The sequence below is a fragment of the Theropithecus gelada genome, chromosome 6, assembly GCF_003255815.1.
Source record: "Theropithecus gelada isolate Dixy chromosome 6, Tgel_1.0, whole genome shotgun sequence".
Taxonomy (NCBI): Eukaryota; Metazoa; Chordata; class Mammalia; order Primates; family Cercopithecidae; genus Theropithecus; species Theropithecus gelada.
In genome coordinates this window covers 84,410,840-84,430,592 of record NC_037673.1, presented here as the reverse complement: position 1 = coordinate 84,430,592, position 19,753 = coordinate 84,410,840, and the positions used below count along the sequence as shown (strand labels likewise).

General features: G+C 34.8%; 1 protein-coding gene and 1 long non-coding RNA gene across 3 annotated transcripts in view; one reads left to right on the top strand and one right to left on the bottom strand.

The window, feature by feature from the left end:
- Nucleotides 1-19,753, bottom strand: part of LOC112625787 — a 53,814-nt gene that overhangs the window by 21,014 nt on the left and 13,047 nt on the right. The window contains exons 2-3 of the long non-coding RNA XR_003119779.1: nt 16,201-16,262; nt 15,698-15,769 (exon numbers count right to left, since the gene is read on the bottom strand). This is a non-coding gene — a long non-coding RNA (uncharacterized LOC112625787). The remainder of the gene's footprint in view (nt 1-15,697; nt 15,770-16,200; nt 16,263-19,753) is intronic.
- MEF2C (myocyte enhancer factor 2C) overlaps nt 17,365-19,753 on the top strand; it is a 183,620-nt gene continuing 181,231 nt past the window's right edge. For both annotated transcript variants that reach the window (XM_025387107.1, XM_025387097.1), the window contains exon 1: nt 17,365-17,554. The gene's annotated coding sequence lies outside the window, so the exon portion shown is untranslated. The remainder of the gene's footprint in view (nt 17,555-19,753) is intronic.

Sequence of the window (19,753 nt, the reverse complement as noted above, 5' to 3'; positions counted from 1 at the left end):
GCTGGTCCACAGAGAGGGCAAACAATGGAAGGAAAATGAAGCCCAAACTACTGGATTCAAATGACCCTGGATTCCACCACATCTCTGAACTTTCAGTGAAGTGAGCTAACATATATTTTTATTATTGAGGCCATTTGGATTTGTGTTTTCTGTTACCTGCAGGCAATGGCATAGTGACTGATGAAACAGTATAGATGGAAGCATGCCTTTTTCCTCAGCATCCAACACACTATTTACCACATACAATGACTCGATAAATGTTTCATGAATAAATGAACTAGGGAATTTAATTAAAATATCAGATAACAATTAAACTATAAATTTTATTTCTAAATATAATTGAAACCGAATTGTTTTCAACCACAATGTTTTAAAGGTGGATTAAAACTCTATTCAGAAAGCCTGACATTTTTAGAGGATTTTGCATGTTGTAAAGAAAATAAAGCTTTACTATTTACAATAGCAAAGACTTGAAACTAACCCAAATGCCCATCAATGATAGACTGGATAAAGAAAATGTGGCACATATACACCATGGAATACGATGCAGTCATAAAAAAAGAAAATGAGTTCACGTCCTTTGCAGGGACATGGATGAACCTGGAAGCCATCAATCTCAGCAAACTAACATAGGAACAGAAAACCAAACACTGCATGTTCTCACTCATAAGTAGGAGTTGAACAATAAGACCACATGGATACAAGGAGGGAAACATCACACACCAAGGCTTGTCAAGGGGTGGGGAGCAAGCAGGGGGAGAGCATTAAGACAAATATCTAATGCATGTGGGGCTTAAAACCTAGATGATGGGTTGATAGGTGCAGCAAACCACCATGGCACATTAATACCTCTGTAACAAGTCTGCACGCTCTGCACATGTATCCCAGAACTTAAAGTAAAAATAAATAAATAAATAAATAAATAAATAAATAAATAAATAAATAATAAATTTTTTAAAAATAAAGTAAAGCTTGTCCTATGCTGTTCTAAACTTCCTCATTCAGTGTCTTTCATCATGTCCCCCCTATCTCCCTCATTCCAACAAGGAAGTCCCTCTCACTCTCTAGTGACTCAGTGTCTTCACATTTCTCTGCCCCTTCACTCTCAAAATCTGTTCTCCAGAAAGAGCTAATCCACCTATTCACACCAAGTTCTAATAACCTGACTTAATCAAAGTATTATCAATTCTAGGGATGTTTGAAAAATCCAAGCGTTGTAATCTCTAATCATGCAACTACAGGTATCAGTAAGCAGGTAACAAGGACATTTGCGGAGCCAATAGCCAACTGTGGCCATGAAACAGCAGAAAGAGGTGGCTGGTTTCCCTGTAGACAAGGGCAACTCCAGATAGTCTCATTAATGGTCAAACCAAGAATTTGACAAAGACTCATTCTTGTTGCATTCTCTTAAGAGCAAATATTATACATCCAGTAATCAGTGAATCATGTCAACCAAGTGATAAGAAGTTCTGGCTGTAGACTTTAACCCTGGGATGGGATTTAACACCATCTGTTCTGTATTACATTTGGAACTAACTTCATAATTATAATAAACATCTACATTAGAAATTCCTCTATCACCAAATACTATGAGCGAATTATAAATAAGACTTGATTTGCTCCAAAGATGAGCAAACTCAGTATTCTTTGTTATAGACCCTAAACCCAGATAAAAATTAGAATCTAAAAAATAAAAATAAAATAAAAGCAGATGTCCTTAGATAAATGTTCCAGTCTACAACCAGTACAAACTGTCTGGCTAACATTTTTTTTTATGAAATCAGATATTCCAGAGCCACCTTTATCACCAAACATAAAAGCATCCCACTGCATACCTCAACAGAATTGTCTGCATATCCTTAATGTCTTTCCATGCAATTTTATGCAGTCAGCACCCTATACATTAGAGAAGGAATGGATGTGTGCTCTATGGGTTCTTATAATAGTAATGAACCTTCATAATCAGATTAATTCCTTAATTTTGCTTACTTTTGCTTACTTTTTGCAGCTGCATTAATACTACATTGTCAAAGACAAAGATGAACATGAGACATGAGATATGAGTTTTTAAAAAAAGAGAGAAGAGCAAAAAAACAATATAGCTATCCAAGGAGCAAGTGCTGAGCTTGTGAAAAAAACAGCTCCTATTTTATTAAATAATAGTGTTCCTGCCGGGATGTCTGAAGTACTCTGCAAGGCTAATTAGGGCAGATCAATGTACACTTACCTCTCCAGAAGGCTGAAAGGTGTGTAGTGACTATGTGTCATTAAAAATTTACTTGACCATGGGCATCAGATGTCCATGAAACAATGACCCTGGTAAGCACTTTAAGTTTTCATTTTACTCATGTCATCCTCAATGCATCATAAATGCCATAGACACCATTACTATCACCCAGGCTCGTAGCAGCTGATGTGCTGTATATGCTTGAGAGGGTGGTATCAATTAACTATATTATCTATAAAGCCATACTTGCAATTACTACCACTTCACAATTTATCATTAACGCGTTTGGCAGGTCTTTTTCCAAAGTAACATTTATTTAAAGGTTAATCAAAATTCTTAGAACAGCATTTATTATAATGTGATTTTTGATAATTGACTAAATCAGTGGCTCTTAAGAAAAACACCCTTGTCTCAGTCCTCCTCAGTATACACCACAGTGCCATTTGGGGAAAAGAAATACATATTAGAAATGTTCATTTCAGACCTCGTCATGGAAGATCATATATTAATGTAATCAGGTGGTACATTTACATGCTCATTAGTAATCCATCATTAGTCCAAATGCTCACTATTAGGAATAAATGTACCACGAGTTATTCAGAATACCCAGAAATAGTATTTCTTATTTAAACATTCAGGATAAGCTGACTGAACTAAGTGCACACCTTGAATTTGAACTTTCAAGGCACATCACTAAAGCAATCAGTTATATCAGGACACTCTTGTAAAATAATCTCAATTATAAAATTCCTGCCCCTCCCTAACACAGGAGTTGGGGGGAGTTCCAATATCTGAATCTGTCTGATTCACTGAAACTGCAAAAAATCCTGATGAAGTGTGTGTTTAAATTTTATGCCTTAATACATAGCATGCCACTAAAACCACATTAGTTATGCTTTAAGCTGCTTAATCATATGTCAAAATCTGTAAAATCTGTTCTTGCATGCTAAGGTAATTTAACTACAATTAATCAATCAAGAAAATAAATAAAATGTAACAAATGCCAAATAATATAACTTCTTTTAAACAGATCACTATCTACACATTTATTCCCCAAATACTTATTAGCCATCATCATATAAGGAAAACATAATAAAAAAGATAGACTTCGCTGAGCCTTTCTCCCATTAGTAGCTTGCTCTAAACTTAAAATGTTTTAGAGAATTCTTTGGCATGATCTGACTTTCCAACTAAAATGTGAGCAACCTGAGGGTCAAACTTATCTTTTTTTAATCCCCTGTGCCCAATACAATGTCTTAATCATAATAGGTGTTCAGTTTGTTGAATGAAATAATTGAATGATTCAAATATCCATGAACTAGATTATTTTATCATAATTTTTATGAATTACAGCAATATTTATTTTTTTCTGACAACTATATATTATATTTCATTGGCATTTAACTAAAAGTAGTAGTACTCTCTTAGTTAATTTTTTCATTTTTTTTCATAGAGTCAGTTAGGTTTCATAGAACCAGCAAGGTGGGTTGGTAGATATATTTGTTTGTATTTGTTCCTCTAAATGAAAATGGTGATTTTTTTTCAAATATGTAATTTAACAACTTGATGAATATAGTTGGGGACTAAGACTTGGGAGGATAATTATAAGTTGTGAGTCCAGCTGGCAAGAATTTATTAAGCACCAACTGAATAAACCAAACCATGCTAGCAGCTAAAAATATATGAAAGGATATATTAAAAAAGAAAACCACGTCCTGCCTTCCAGACCTTAAATCAGAGAAGGTACATACATGTGCATTCAGCAAACGTTACCGACTACACTTTACACCATGCAAGGCACTAAAAGGGAGGAGGACAGCCAACAAGTCTCAGTTCTCAACAAGAAGCTAAAAAAGAAATTAACAAGTAACTGCACGCCAAGCACAAAGTCATGAATATCACTAAAAAATTACAAACTGACTCCCTTAGAAGCCTCAGGAAAGAAAGCAGGTGAAATCATGGAAGTCTTAAGGAAGTAGGTGCCATTAAAAATAGTTCAAGATAATTTCCCAGATTACACAAATTAGTGAATTCACTAGTGATGAGGGCATTGAAAGTAAAGGTCCAGAGGTTTCCAGAGTAAGTCACTTTCTTAAAAACAGCAATCTGTTTGTTCATCTCATCAAGTTAGTTTGGTGACATAAAATAATTATACCTTCTGAATTAATGGCCATTCAGTATGAAGAACACTGAAGAAATTTCCTTTCAAGGTTCCTGATGGTAATTGTAGCTGAGGAATCTCAAGACTGAAAGTATCACAAGAATATTTTAACAATCAGGAGTTGCCCTCCTACTGTTGCACCACTTACCCCATTGTCTAAGGCCATACTGTGCAATACAGTAGCCCCTGACCATATGTGACTATTGAGTACTTGAAATGTAACTTTCCCAAACTGAGTTGTGCCATTGGTGTAAAATACACACTGCACTTCAAAGGTTTCTTTTATTATTATTTTTATTGGGACAGAGTCTCGCTCTCTTGCCCAGGCTGGAGTGAAGTGGCACAAACTCGGCGCACTGCAACCTCCGCCTCCCGGGTTCAGATGATTCCCCTGCCTCACTCTCCCGACTAACTGGGACTACAGGCACGTGCCACCACACCCAGCTAATTTTTCTTTTTTTCTTTTTTTTGTATTTTTAGTAGAGACGGGGTTTCACTGTGTTAGCCAGGATGATCTTGATCTCCTGACCTCGTGATCCACCCAATTTGGCCTCCCGAAGTGCTGGGATTACAGGCATGAGCCACTATGCCCAGCCCAAAGACTTATTTTTTAAATAATGTAAAATATGTCAATAGTTTTATATTGATCACCTGTTATATAATAAGATTTGGGGGTATATTGACTAGAATGCATATATTATTAAATTATTTTCACATATATCTTTCTACTTTTTACTGTGGATACTAGAAAATTTTAAATTATATATGTGACTCATATCATATTTCTCTTGGATTAGTGCATGTCTAAAGGCATTGTGAAGAATAATAATTTTTGAAGTATATCATGCTGGCATTTTAATATAATTATCTGATATAAAAATAATGAACTACTCAACACATGCTTCCCCAAAGCTAGGAGAAACATAAACATTTCTCCTGATGAACTGGAATCTCCTGCCTCACTCTCATCTGATAGTAGGTGGCATCATTTCTATGCCTCTCTTTTGCTCCAGTTGGCAGAAAGGTGAGCCTAAAATTCAAGTTATTCAACTGCAGGATCTTTGAGGGAGGGTCCTTGTTTTCTGGTTTAGTTTTATCCTACCCCCTTTTTATTACGTCCCTTTGTTTTAATCCTTATTTTGATGATTTTATTATCGTGAGCTACCAAGATAGCTTTTTGGAACCAAGAAGAGCTATTGAGAGACAAGAGGGTGAATGAGCCTCATACTATGGTGCAATCAGTGAGATGCCACCCTTCAGAGTCTGGAAAGACTCATTATGTCTGAGGCCCTTCTCTCTGATACAGATGTGAAGCACAAGGGATGTTTAGCAATACTAGCCAGGACACACATTTGGGATCACAAATATACAGCAGAAACTATTCACAACGGACATACACAGATCCATAAGACAGAAAGGCACTATATTCAAAGGGCAGAAAGAGCGCTGAAGTCATGCAAGCAGCTGTAAGTAATAGGGCATCATATCAGGCAGAAGTAGCAGTAACTATCAGGAATACTTAGATATCAGGCAGATGGTGGCCATCATCAGATCTGATCCTATTTCATGAAACACCACAGAGTGGAATTAGAGCATAGTGACAGCATCCAAAGATCCAAGGAAACTTAGCAGAGGCTTAGTCCCGTGTAGACAGAAGGGGACAATTTCCATGTCTATAGAGCACACTGGCCCCTGAGATATAATTCGGAATCATGGCCTCCCAGATCTAGTGAACTGCACAGATTCCAGCTCAGAATGAGCAGTAACACGGGAGCCCAGCAGTAGTAGCAGGGCCACTATATGTACCCAATGAAGAAAAGAGAGTCAAAGGCTCCAAATATGCTTCCTATTGTTGAGTTTGGTCCAGGGACTGATAGGTTTGCTGCAGGTGGAAGTAGATTCAGCACACTTTTGTTCAGGCAGAAGCAGAGGAGGCAAGGAAGATGCGGCAAATGCCTTCTCTTTATAAACTGGAGGGATTATAGTGGTGGCTATGCAACTCTTGTTCCAAAATCAACCATTCAAGAATATTTAGGCAACTTTAAAAGAAATACTTCTTCACAGTCTGGCCAACATCGTGAAACCCCATCTCCACTAAAAATACAAAAAAAATTAGCCGGGCATGGTGGCAGGTGCCTGTAATCCCAGCTACTTGGGAGGCTGAGGCAAGGAGAATCGCTTGAAACTGCGAGGGGCAGAGGTTGCCGTGAGATGAGATGACGCCATTGCACTCCAGCCCAGGCAACAGTGCGAGACTCTGTCCAAAAAAAAAAAAAAAAATCCTTTTCAGTGGTTTTCCAAATCTATGGAAACTATACAGCTTCCAAAAATGCTTGTAATATTTTTAATAGGATGGTTGTGTATATCCATTTTAACACTGGTACAATCATAAAGTCAAAGAAAAAGTATAGAATTTGTGGAACGTTATGTAACTTTGAGAATCCTTACAACTGCATTTTAAAGAAATAATTAACAACAAGGAATAACTAATAATTTTTTCAGCAATAGAGAGAGATATGAGAAGGCTAGGACACAGAAAAGATCATGGCCATATAAAAATCAGGACCACAAACTATCAGAAATATTCTAAGTCAAGTATACATAAACTTGACTGTTTTCTTAGAATGATTTTAAAAGATTTAGCACAAAACTGGGTTTCATTTCAGAAAATCAAAATTAATAAACATTTTAAATGAAAAGTAGTACACAACTGACTACAACAAAAAATGAGGAAGTCTTGGGATTGAATCAACCATAAATGACCTGTTAAATGTAAAGTACATTATGACTATATTAGCAAAATTCAAAATAAATGGCCCAAGACCCAATGAATTCATCAATTTTTTTAAAAGAAGCATGAGGCCAAAGACAGAACTAATTGATGACTTTCACAAAGTAGACCTAGGTAATTTCAAATTGGCTGTTATACTCCTCAAGGTAAAGGACACAAACCAGTGGTACCTATACACAACTTTTGTGATTTTTATTTCAAGGAGATAGATCAAATTAAAAACTCCAAGAATGTTTTCTGCCTGGTAAATATTCCAGCAACCCACATAGGCACAGAGTCAGACACTTAGTCCAGTAGTAACTCCAAGGAGGTTTTCCTGACACTGAGAAGAGGGGGTGAGTTTGCGGGGAAAAAATAAAAAAATAAAGTATTTCCAGCCTATTCAAGGATTTGTGAAATTTAGAAAGAGCCTAATAATTCACCTATTCAAGGATTTGTGAAATTTAGAAAGAGCCTAATAATTCTAGGACGACTGAGTTGTCACAATGTCACAAGAGCACAAATTCATATTGAGTAACTTTTCTAATAATATGAACAAAACCAAAATATAAGTTTCCCTCAATATATCAGAAATAATATATATTCTACTTAGTTCCAAGAAAGAAAAAAAAACTTTTATAACTTGAGAAAACTCAAAATATATGACAATCTGTCACTAAATTAAAATAAGCTATAGTAATAAGTGACTATGTAAAAAACCCACTACAACTATGCGTTCATCTTCACATACAAAGGCTATTTCTAAATGGGTCAGAGTAAAGCTTTGGCTGATACATGCTGATGGCAGAAGAGGGCCAGAAATGAGCCAAAGCTGTGTGTATTCCAAAACTCATTGATATTTAAATCTGGAGTGGGTCTTTGTGCTTACATTTTGAACATGTTGTGAGAACATGAGCCTCCTGTTGCTTTGTAGTAATACATGCTCATTCTTATAAAATGTTTGCCTTGTATGGTTAAGGTATTTTACTGAGGCTGTAAAAGGAGGGCACATTACTTTAGTGGGGGTAGAGGAGAATCAACACAACTATTTTGCTAGTGCATTACTGCTAAAACATGTCCTGCGAATAGAAGCATGACCTGACAGGGAAGCTTTAAGAGATGAGAGTAGTAGAGACGTCTTAGGACTTGGGAATGGGAACAAGGTATTCCTCCATATGTATGTATTACTTCCCCTTTACTGAAATAAGCATAAGAAATAACTAATGTTTTTCTCAGCTATAGAGACAGAGATAGCCAAAAAAAGACCATGGCCATAATAAAAATCTGGACTACATAGTCACCACAAGATGATGACAGAAGATGACAGAGAAATACTCTGTCAACTATACTACTGACATACACTGGAATGCTTTCTCAGAATACGTTTTAAAGGATTTAGCGAACAACCAGTTCTTATTTCAGAAAATAAAAATTAATAAAAATTTTCAGTGAAAGGTAGTATACAATTGGCTATTATAATTGGCTATTTAGTTCTTTGTACCCTCCACAAAATTGCAAGATATTTTTTAATTTTTTATTTTAAAATAATTAAAAATTCACAAAAAATGTGCAAAGAAATGTACAAGAAGGTCCTGTGCACCCTTCATCCAGTCCCCATTCTCAATGTTAACATCTTGCAAAACTACAAAACCAGGAAACTGACAATGGTACAATCCATGGAGCTTTTCATAGAATCCATAGATATTTCACCAACTGTACATACACTTATTTTTGTTTGTGTATGTGTGTATAGCTCTATGTCATTGTATCACATGTGTAGCTTTGAGTAACCACTAGCACAATCAAGACACTTAACTATACCATCACCATAAGACTCCCTAGCGCTACCACTGTATGCACACCCCATCCTCTCCCCTTTCCCTCCCTAATCCCTGGCTACCACTAATCTTTCTCCATGATGATTTTATTTCATGAAGGTTGTATAAATGAAATCATTCAGTAATGTATCTTTTTAAGACAGGTTTTTTTTTTTTTCACTCAGCACAATTTCCTTGAGGTTCATCCAAGTTGTTACCCGTAATAAAAGTTTTCTAGTCTTTATTGTTGCAGTCTATAGCAAGCTTATATCACATTCTGTCCAACCATTCACCCATTGATGGGCATCTGGTCATTTCCAGTTTAGGGCTATTACAAATAAAGTTGCCGTGAACATTCATGTTCAAGTTTCTGTATGAAAATAAAATTGCCAATTTTGGCTTTTGCTGTTCTCACTCATAGGTGGGAACTGAACAATGAGATCACTTGGACTCGGGAAGGGGAACATCACACACCGGGGCCTATCATGGGGAGGGGGGAGGGGGGAGGGATTGCATTGGGAGTTATACCTGATGTAAATGACGAGTTGATGGGTGCTGACGAGTTGATGGGTGCTGACGAGTTGATGGGTGCAGCACACCAACATGGCACAAGTATACATATGTAACAAACCTGCACGTTATGCACATGTACCCTAGAACTTAAAGTATAATAATAATAATAAATAAATAAAATTGCAACATTTTTAAGGGAATGAGTGGTGTTTTATTCACCACTGTATTCTCAACACTTCATATGACACATAATGAGTAATAAAAAAATGTCTGTTAAAGAAATGAATGAGTGAACCAAAAAATTGCCTCTAAGTGGCAGAAAATAAAAAAGGACTCATCTGTCGGGGGAAACCTAGTTGGGAGGAAATATGCCAAGAAGAGGTCGTGAAGTGGCACTGGCAGTTTTAAGACTACAGCAGTATTTCAGAAAGATTTCCTACACACAGACAAACACACATCAATCAGAATATTTTAAATTTAATTTAAATATTGAGCATCATATTAAGAAGCTGTTTGGATTAACAAGCTATAGCTGAACTTTTTAAGAAACAACTGGGGAGACTTCCATTTCTAGCCAAGATGGACTGAAAGGGACTGGATGTGCCCTGCTTCCTAAAACAACCAAAAATAAACCCCGACAAAATATACGAAACAATGGCTGTCAAGACATGAGCTATCAGACCACAAAGGATGTTGATCCCTGAGGGAGGTGAATCCTATGATGGCTCTGGCTTAAGACCGTGAAGGTTTCTTAGCAGTAGCACAGGAGGGGCAACTAACTCAAGGGAGGCAAACTCCACGAGTTGAGGAAACAGAGCTGAAGGTATGGGATAATAAAGTGGCTAAAGCTTACAGGACAGAGTTCAGGAGAGAGCAGGTGTACAGACAACAATCCCTTGAAATCTGCAGAGAGTCACAGAGATCTGGATATGTGCATGAGGAAGCTACCCAAGGCTGGGGAAAGAAGCATCTGAAATAATTATATGGAGAACAGTACCTGGCACCTTCCTAGGGTTGGAAATAGGCCTTTTCTCACCAGCCAGAATGGAAAATCTCTTAATTTATATGCAATTAGGTAAAACCTCAGTAGTGAGAAATGAGGAAGACTATGCACTGCTCTGGTCTCTCCTAGCTAACATTTTAATCCCAAAAAATTGAAAGCAAAAAGAGCCAAGTGAATCTATCTATATCTAGCTGGTGGCATAATCACACCAAAAGAAACAATTCTACATTACTTAAAACCTCAGTAAGACATACATCTTGAAAGAGAAGAAGGGGGCTGTACACAGGGTGTACATAGGATGTGTCCATCACTACTGATGATAGTAGTCTTGGTATTATTATTCTGAGCCTGTTGTAAGTGTATTGTAGCATAAGCAAATAAGTACGCTAGTATCATTAAGAATTAAGATTGTAGGATGGTCAGTTGGGGAGAAAGGACATTGATATGATACTAGATTTATGTGACTAAATTTAAAACCTGTTGGTCTGTATATTAATAGGAAGTATTAGCGTGAGCTCCTGATGTATTTAATCTTAAAATTAAACACACACACACACACACACACACACAGATTTTTTCGAGCTTTTTCCTTTGAAAGGGCCTATATTAAGGACAAAGTCAGTAGCAATGAGCTCACTAATTTCAAGATTACAGTTTTCAAGTACTAGTTCCAAGACCAGAAAAAAAAAAAAAATAGAACTAGAATTTCTTGGATAATTGCCTGATTCCAGGTTTAGAAAGGAAATGTTAAAGATGAGCCTGTTATATTTGGTCACATCAATTATCCTGGAAGCTCTCAAAAACTGGAGGTTCTTTCAAAAACACAGAGGAACCAACTGAGATAAACTTTGAGTACTCAGAGATGTGGCAAACTGGGCGTTCATAAGTATGATAACTGCAATAGCTTGAAGCATATTAATGTTCATAATGAAATTTTTAAAACCATTGGTAAACTTTAGAGGATGTTAAGGAACCACACACTATATTAAGAACTGATAAAGGGAGAGAATCAAGCATCCATCCTGATTTTCTTATAAAAATTGGAACTCTAGCAAACTAGTTTATCTTTATAGAAGCATTCCACTCAATAAATAAACCAGAAATGACAGTTATATTGCCATTTTCAAGCTCTAATGAATAAATAGACGTAGGCAATGATCAACACCAACTGCTAACATCACAAAAAGAGAAAGAGCCAGTAGTCTTGCCCCTCATCCCCTAAATGAATTTGATCAAGTCTTCACTACCCATTAACAGGTAAGAAACAGGGCTGAGGAGCTCATTAAATGACTCTGCAGCAATGCATCAGCAAAAGCAGACTATGGAAAGCTCTACAGCACAAACAATCCAGTTTCTTAAGAAACAAGGAAAAATAAACATAAACCTATAGATTAAAAGAGGAGACATATTAACCAATTACAATGTATGGACCTTATTTGTATCCTGCTTCAAATAGTAAAGAATACAAAACTTTAGAAGACAACCAGAAAATGTTGAATATTGGTTTTGTATATTTGAGAATAGTAAGAAAATGTTGACTTTTTAAGTGTGGTTAATTTTCTAGATGTGGTTCATTTTTAAGTTTAAAAAAATCTTAATCTTTTAAAGATAAAGACTGAAGTGTTACCAGATAAAATGATGTCATGTCTGGGATTCGCTTCAAAATAATTTGAGGTGGAAGTGGAAAGTGGAAACAACAATTATGAAACAAGCTGACCCATGAGATGATAGCTGTCAAAGGTAGGTATGGTTATATAAAATTTCATTACCGTTTTCCCTCTACTTTTCTAATATATTCTTAATTTTCATAACAAAAAGTTAAATACACTTAAAAGTAGACAAATACATACTAATTTGAGGTGATGGTTAAGGACTCAGAAGTTACAGTCCATGTGTCTGAATGAAGGTAGTTTCTCAAACATGCAGATATCAGAGATTTGTAGGATTCTCTCCATGGAGAACCTTGTTTTCTCCACACAGAACACTGGTTTCTGAGCAAGGGTGGGCCCTTTTTCTGAAAACAGATCAGGGAATATGAAAGCAGTTGGCTACTTAACTGAAGATACCAAAAGGAAAAAAAACAGGACACCAAAAAACTGGGTCTACAAATGTGGTTGTTGGTTCTCCTTGTTTGTTTCAAATAAGGCTTGGTTTAGGAGCAGTCTAATAAAGCATGTGACTGCTATACTTCCAACAGTATCTTTGCAAATAAATACAACCCATACAATTCAACTGTCCATCCCACTTTTCCTGTTTATTGCTCTTCAACAGCACCTAATGCTTTTTAATTTTTTCATTCTAAGGCAAGGGAAAGGGATCGCTAGAGAAGTTAACAAAGTTTTCTGAAGTCAAATAATTCATTAGAAAGTATGTTTTATCCAGAATCCTACTGTTTTGCTGCAGAAGGAACACTGAGTAGCTTGTCCAAGGTTCTGCCAAAAGAAGTCTCTTCTCTCACGCTCGTCTGAATCCAATCCTTCCAAAATAACATGCCCAGGTCTAATAAATGGAGTTCCTAAAAGGATGGATGTCTCCCATTTTAAAAAGTATTTCACAGAGTCTCTAGGGTTCAATGTCCTACAAATAATCAGCATTCAAGATATGAATTTACTGACTTTTAAAAGCTATACAAATTTAAAATTTTCAATATTATTTTACAGTCAATTATCCCATCTATAATATTACTGCCTAGCATTATAAAAGTATCATCACAAATGCTAATGATCAATTTCACTAAATGCCTGAAAAGGTCATGGGAGATTTAAACTCTGATGTGTGCTTTGGAGGAGAATCAGCTTTTGGAGAAACAAGGCTAGGGAGCACTTTTTGAGACCGATGACATTTTTGGAATTATTTGCCAAGTTGTATTGTAGAAATGGTAACAAAACTTCTTCGTTTTCTTTTCTTTCTTTCTTTCTTTCTTTCTTTTTTTTTAGATGGAGTTTTACTCTTGGTGCCCAGGCTAGAGTACAATGGCATGGTCTCAGCTCACTGGAACCTCCACCTCCCAGGTTCAAGCGATATTCTTGCCTCAGCCTCCCAAGCAGCTGCGATTACAGATGCCTGCCACCACGCCCAGCTAATTTTGTATTTTCAGTAGAGCTAGGGTTTCACCAATATTGGTCAGGCTGGTCTTGAACTACTGACCTCAGATGATCCACTCACCTTGGCCTCCCAAAGTGCTGGGATTATAGTCATGAGCCACTATGCCCCACCAATTATAACTAAACTTTAAAAAATATTTGTCCCCATAGCTAGAATTTTCATTAGTGTATTTATCTTTTTCATGTAGTCTTGTTTACAATGGGCCATTTTAAAAGTTGCTATCCCAGGCTTATAAAGCAATTTTATGATGTACTCCTATCGACCATATGAAAAGCATTCATCTCTGAGAAAGTATCATAAAGAAATCCTACTGTAATGATAACTCAAATATTAAAGTAAACATAAAAAATTATATTGTATGACAGAATATCAAAGGAAATAGAAAATCTCTGCAAGAGAGTATTTAATTTCTGATGAAAACAAAATAGTACTCTTTACAATTTGGCCTATCACATGACAGTATTTCTCAAACTCCTGCTAAATTAATGTTGGAGCACAGTTCTTTAGGCATTAATGATTTTAGTTATGGTCAATGGTAGTTGATATACAGATAATAACTGATAGTGATATCAAATCTGTACATATTTGACTCTCTCCACATTTCTAAGTGATCTAGACCAGAACTAGGTTGTTTATATGGTAGCCACTAGTTACATATGGGCTATTTATATTTAAATTAATTAAATGTAAATAAAATTCAAAATTAAGTTTCTCTGTTGCACTAGCCATGTTTCAAGTACTCAACAGCCACATATGGCTAGTGAGTACCATATTGGATGGTGCAACTATGGAACATGTCCATTATCACAGAAAGTTCTACTGAACAAAGTTGGTCTACATTAGAGAGGCTACTACTGATGAATGGAAAATCTCAAATATATACATAAATGTGTATATATACATATGTATAATCTATTTCTATAGCAATTTTCCTTTTGTTATAAGAAGTTTCATTAAATACATCAAATTTAAATTTTTTTCTGGAAACATTTATATTTTAATGTAAACAGTTAAAATTGTGCCATGAGCACTGTACTATAGATTTTCATTTTCCTTGTATTACAAGGATAATGAATTTCAAAAGATTTCATTTTCTCAGGATAGTGAATTATAACATTACTTTGTCTTCTCCTTCAAATCTTTCTTTATAAACATCTATTCTAAGCCCTCTCTGCTTCCAACTTTACTCAGCAAAAGCCTACCTTTGTTATGCAGCAAGGAATTCCTACTTTAGAAGGTAGCACTTTTGGCCTCAACCTCCACATTTGTGAAGTTTATAAGTTATATAAAAAATTCAGTTCCTAGCCAAGTCTTCTTATTGGGTGAGGAGGCCCTTCCAAAGTTCCAGCGGATTCCTTAGTCTGACACAACTTTTCTCAATTTAGAAAGATGCATTAGGTAACATATATTAAAAGGCAGAAATATGCAAATGCATAAACAATAGAATTTGGCATAATTATGTGATAAAGTGAAATGTTCCTGCAGTTAGTTATTGAACATGAAGGATCTCTCTCATTCTTCAGAGAAACTGTGAGATAATCTCTACCATTTATGCTTAGCAAGGAGCCATACTGCGGAGGAAAAGTAGAAATACACACGAGTGACAAAAGCAAAAAAATATATATATGAAAAACTCTCAAACCACCTTCGATGAAATGTAATATGTCTGCATTTAAAGACTAGGTAAATCACACAGTGAATTTAGAAGGTGAAAAACGATGTCTATAATTACATGAGTATATAGAAAATGTTAAGTATTTTGTGAAAAGGTATGTAAACAATAACAAAAAATCATTTCATATTGAAAATAATTTAATTTTAAAAGTAGATAGTACAAACACAAAAGTAAAAATAAAAATAAAGTCCAAGTAAGGAAATAGTAGAAATTTCAAATATTTTAGGAATGTCTTTCTTCAGAGTAGCATGTTGTTTAGAAACTAAATTTCCACAGTAGATTTCATAACTCCTGAACATGAATTAGAACCTTGATATTAGCTGCAGAAATGTACATTAGTTTTGGGGAAAGGGAGAAATAAAATAATGTGCCACCCTCCCAACCATATCCCCAAACAGATTTTTGCATCTTGGTCATTACACTTACTTTCAAGATACTTTTCTCGGTTTAAACATGTAATCTTGTCTCTTTGCTCACTTGCTCACTCTTCAAGCGAGCCTACAGCCAAATAAATTGCCATAAATGTTTACCAGTAAACCGTTATTTTCCAAGGAATTTTTTCTTAATTTTTTAAATTTAACAAGTTTAACTACAATTAAGAAAGTACTCCTGGCACAAGGACTTTGAAACATTGTTTGGGTCTTGGAAAAGTTTGAAACTTCCAATTCATTAGGACTTTGAGTAGCTATTTTGTATCTAAGAATGAGAATTGATGGAGAGATTGGGACTAAACACATAATTTTATGAAATATGCTGAAAACATGAGAGTTTTGGTATGACGTACGTAACGATCAAGAACCCGTTTCTTTTTAGCAGGCTCCTAAAAAGTACCTCCCTTATAATTACTAAATAAAAACACTCACTTATTCAGTACTCAGCTAGCTTTTAAAATCTGAATAACAGAAGTACACAGTGAGAGAGGTACTTACATGGTTTCCTTGGATACTGGATGATGCCATTCAGGTCTATGTTTTTATCTGAAAGTGGTGCCCTGTGGAGAAATGAGGCTTGGTGAGTGGCTGTTTATACATAGTAAGTAAATAGGAACTTTGTTTATTTTACAAAGCATTTTTTATTTTGACCCAGCTTTCCTTTTCTATCACACCCAACTCCTGTAAACAGCATTAATATAGTAGAACAGGTACTCCGTACAACTCTTTTTAACTCCACTTAAGAAATCATAATTATTAAGGCAGAAGTTCAGAATGCTTTGGCTAAGGATGTTACTCCTTGGATTGCTGTATATATCTTAACTATTTTATTTATGTCAGACATATTAATGAATATTGCTTGCCTCTCTATTTTCCTCAAAAGGAATATTTCTCAAACCACTAATAAAGAAATTAGTCTAAAACATTCACATAAATGATAAGTGTCCTTACCTTAACCAAAAGATAAGAGAACTCAAGCTTTAGCCAGTTTCTAAACATGAAGGGATTGCACAGACCTTAGCTGCCATTTTACATGTTCTAGTGGCATCCTAGATTCCCAATGGTTTTAGTGCTATGAGCATACAATTTTGACACCCAGTCCCTCAGAACTACACACATTCTAATTTTGGTAGCATGATTAATCCCTCCTATGTGATAAGCTATTTAACCTTCTAATATTTCTTAGAATCGAAAAGAACAAATGAGTTGCAGCAAAGAATGGCAAATAACTTTAATGCTTAACACAGTTTAATAACCTGAAATGAAGTAAGTATGTGCTACGTTTCCATTAAAAAGTTTCCAGCCACAATTAATTGAACGAAAACTTGTCTTGTTCCAAGATTATTCTTGGAAATGTAATTTTAAAATCTGCTTGAAATGAGGAAACTTACTTTTTTATACCATATGAAAGCAATTTCATTTTTTAGGAATGATTTTTGGATAGACTTCCGATTGGATATTTTCCATTGGAACTAGCAGCATAGGGGGTCGGGAGGGGGGAGGGGAGGGAAGCAATTCTGTGTTCTTTCGCCAGCACTGACAAAGGTCTGGTTGTCAGTGATACCTTTACAGCTAAATTTACTCCAGAGTGACAGAAACAGGTGCACCTCGGCCTGCCAGACACTTGTGCAGAGAGATCACGCATCTCACGGCTTGACGATCAAGGGGGCAAAGCCTCGGTCTTCATAGAAAAGGAGAGGAGGCAAACGCAGCCCAAACTGGGGGGTTTCTCTTCAAAGCCAGCTGGTCTGGCTTTATTCTACAGGAATTTTTTTACCTGTCAGGATTTGGACAACAAAGCCCTCAGCAGGTGCTGACGGGTACAACTTCCTGGAGAAGCAGAAAGGCACTGGTGAGTTTCAATTGCCAAAATATATTTTTTAATCTCTAAAAGTTAACGTTGTTGTCTTGAAAGAGGCACCACTGAGGTACCTGTGTTCACAAAGTTGATGAGACCATTGGAATCAGAGCCAACTCACTCAACAGTGGATTTGCCTGGTGTGAAAGTAAAGCTGTTAGCATATAATAATTTTTTAGTTTTTTTTCTTTTTTTAGGTTTTAAAAAAGATTCCATTTTTAAATATTGGTCTCTTTCATTACTGTTTTCAATCTTTGGAAGATGAAGAGTTAATTACATTTATAATGTTACATGATTTAACACATATTTTAGTCTTCTTTTATCTAATTATCTAATTCTGTCATAATCTTTTCTGAATAAAAAGCTATTTTCTAATAAATCTCCCAAATAAAAAGGTGCAATGGTGGTACACACTGTTTTCAAAAATTACATGTACTGGCTTTTTAAAATGTGTGCATGCTACAAGAACATGAATAGAGAGAATACGCAATTAACTTTATTTTAATACATTTTTAAAACATATATTGCATGTATAATTAAATAATTTAAAACATATTGCATGTTTAATAATTAAATAAAAGTAAATTGTATTATAGTAAATAGTATTTAATAATTAAAAGTGGCAATATTTTCTCATTACTTTACTAAGAGTGTCTTTTGAGAAAAATCTTTGAAATTAACAATAAGACAATATTAAAGCAGGTTTTTACATCGATTTCCAAAATTAGTATATTTATATATTTTTTATTTTTATTTTGTGAATTCAAAAGTTTAGGCAAAAATATTTTCTTCAGAATAGGATTTTAATTAATGCAAAACATGAAAAAATGAGACCACATGTTAGGACATATTTTTAAAAAGTGATTCTATTTCAGGGATTCATTCTTTTAACTATGCTTCACAGCATTTTTCTACAAATTGTTGTATTATAGTAAATTGAAAACATTTATTTAAGCAAGTAAGCAGCTCAAAGCTAGAGCCTATACATAGTAAACATATGAAACCATTTTAATAACCAAATTCCATATTCACAAGCAACATGGGCTAATTAATTTAACAGAAACAACAGTATACATTGATCAAGAATGTTATAAATTATTATGCATAAAATCAATTTTCTAGGCTGTGGGGAGTAGAATTGGTGCTTAAGAAAGAAAAGACTCCTACCAATATAAATTACTAATACTATGAGGCAATTGTTTTATTCTGATGATCCCATAAATAACTTTCAATCTACATCCTTTATACATGATTGTATAGTGGAAAAAGAATAATGACCGCTGTATCTGAAATAAATTTTAAATCAATGACGACATGGATATGCCACAAATGTATAACTAACACACTCTTTTAAACTGTCGTAATTACTGTTGAAAATTGTGAAATATTTGTGGTTTAAAAAATTATCAGAACTACTCCACCCAAGCAAAATATCTAATATTTTAAAAACATAATGTTATCCACAAACATTTTAATGAACCCATATTTTAAAACATTAAACCCAAATATACTTTTTATTATAAATTGTTACATGTATGTTATATTTCAAATTATTAAACCATTTAAAAATATATATGTATTTATTGCGATTAAGCTGCTACTTTCATATATTTTGTCATGCTTCATTATGTTTCATTATATTGATTCAGACACCTGAGTAACTGTAGTCGCTAAATTTTTAGAATAACTTCATTAGTCTCTTAAAGAATTAGTTTGTATTTCATGCACTTGAAAATTTTACTTTTATTTTTCTAGTCTGTTAAATGCTACATTCCTAAACAATCACAATATTTACTTTTAAAGATGATGGTTACTGCAAAACTGAACAACATGTGTTCTTATTTCAACTTCAGAATTATATTTGTTAAGTTTTCACGTGCATTACCATTGGCTGTAATTATTACATTGTCATTAAGTATAAGCAAACCAAAAGCTTCTGTCAAACTATTGTTTATGACTCTGTCAATTATCTAAGTATAAATGAATCTACTGGAAATAATGTTAGCTATAGCTCAAGTATTTCAAAATAACTAAATTTATCATTTTAACTGTGCCTGAATTGTAGATTTAATCTAAAATCACATTATTTTTTTCTTTTCATTATGAGAAGCTGTAAATTCTTGTCCACCATGCAGCTATGTTTGTCCTTTCTAATAAATCTTCAACATCGTGTCACAAAAAAACAAAACAAAA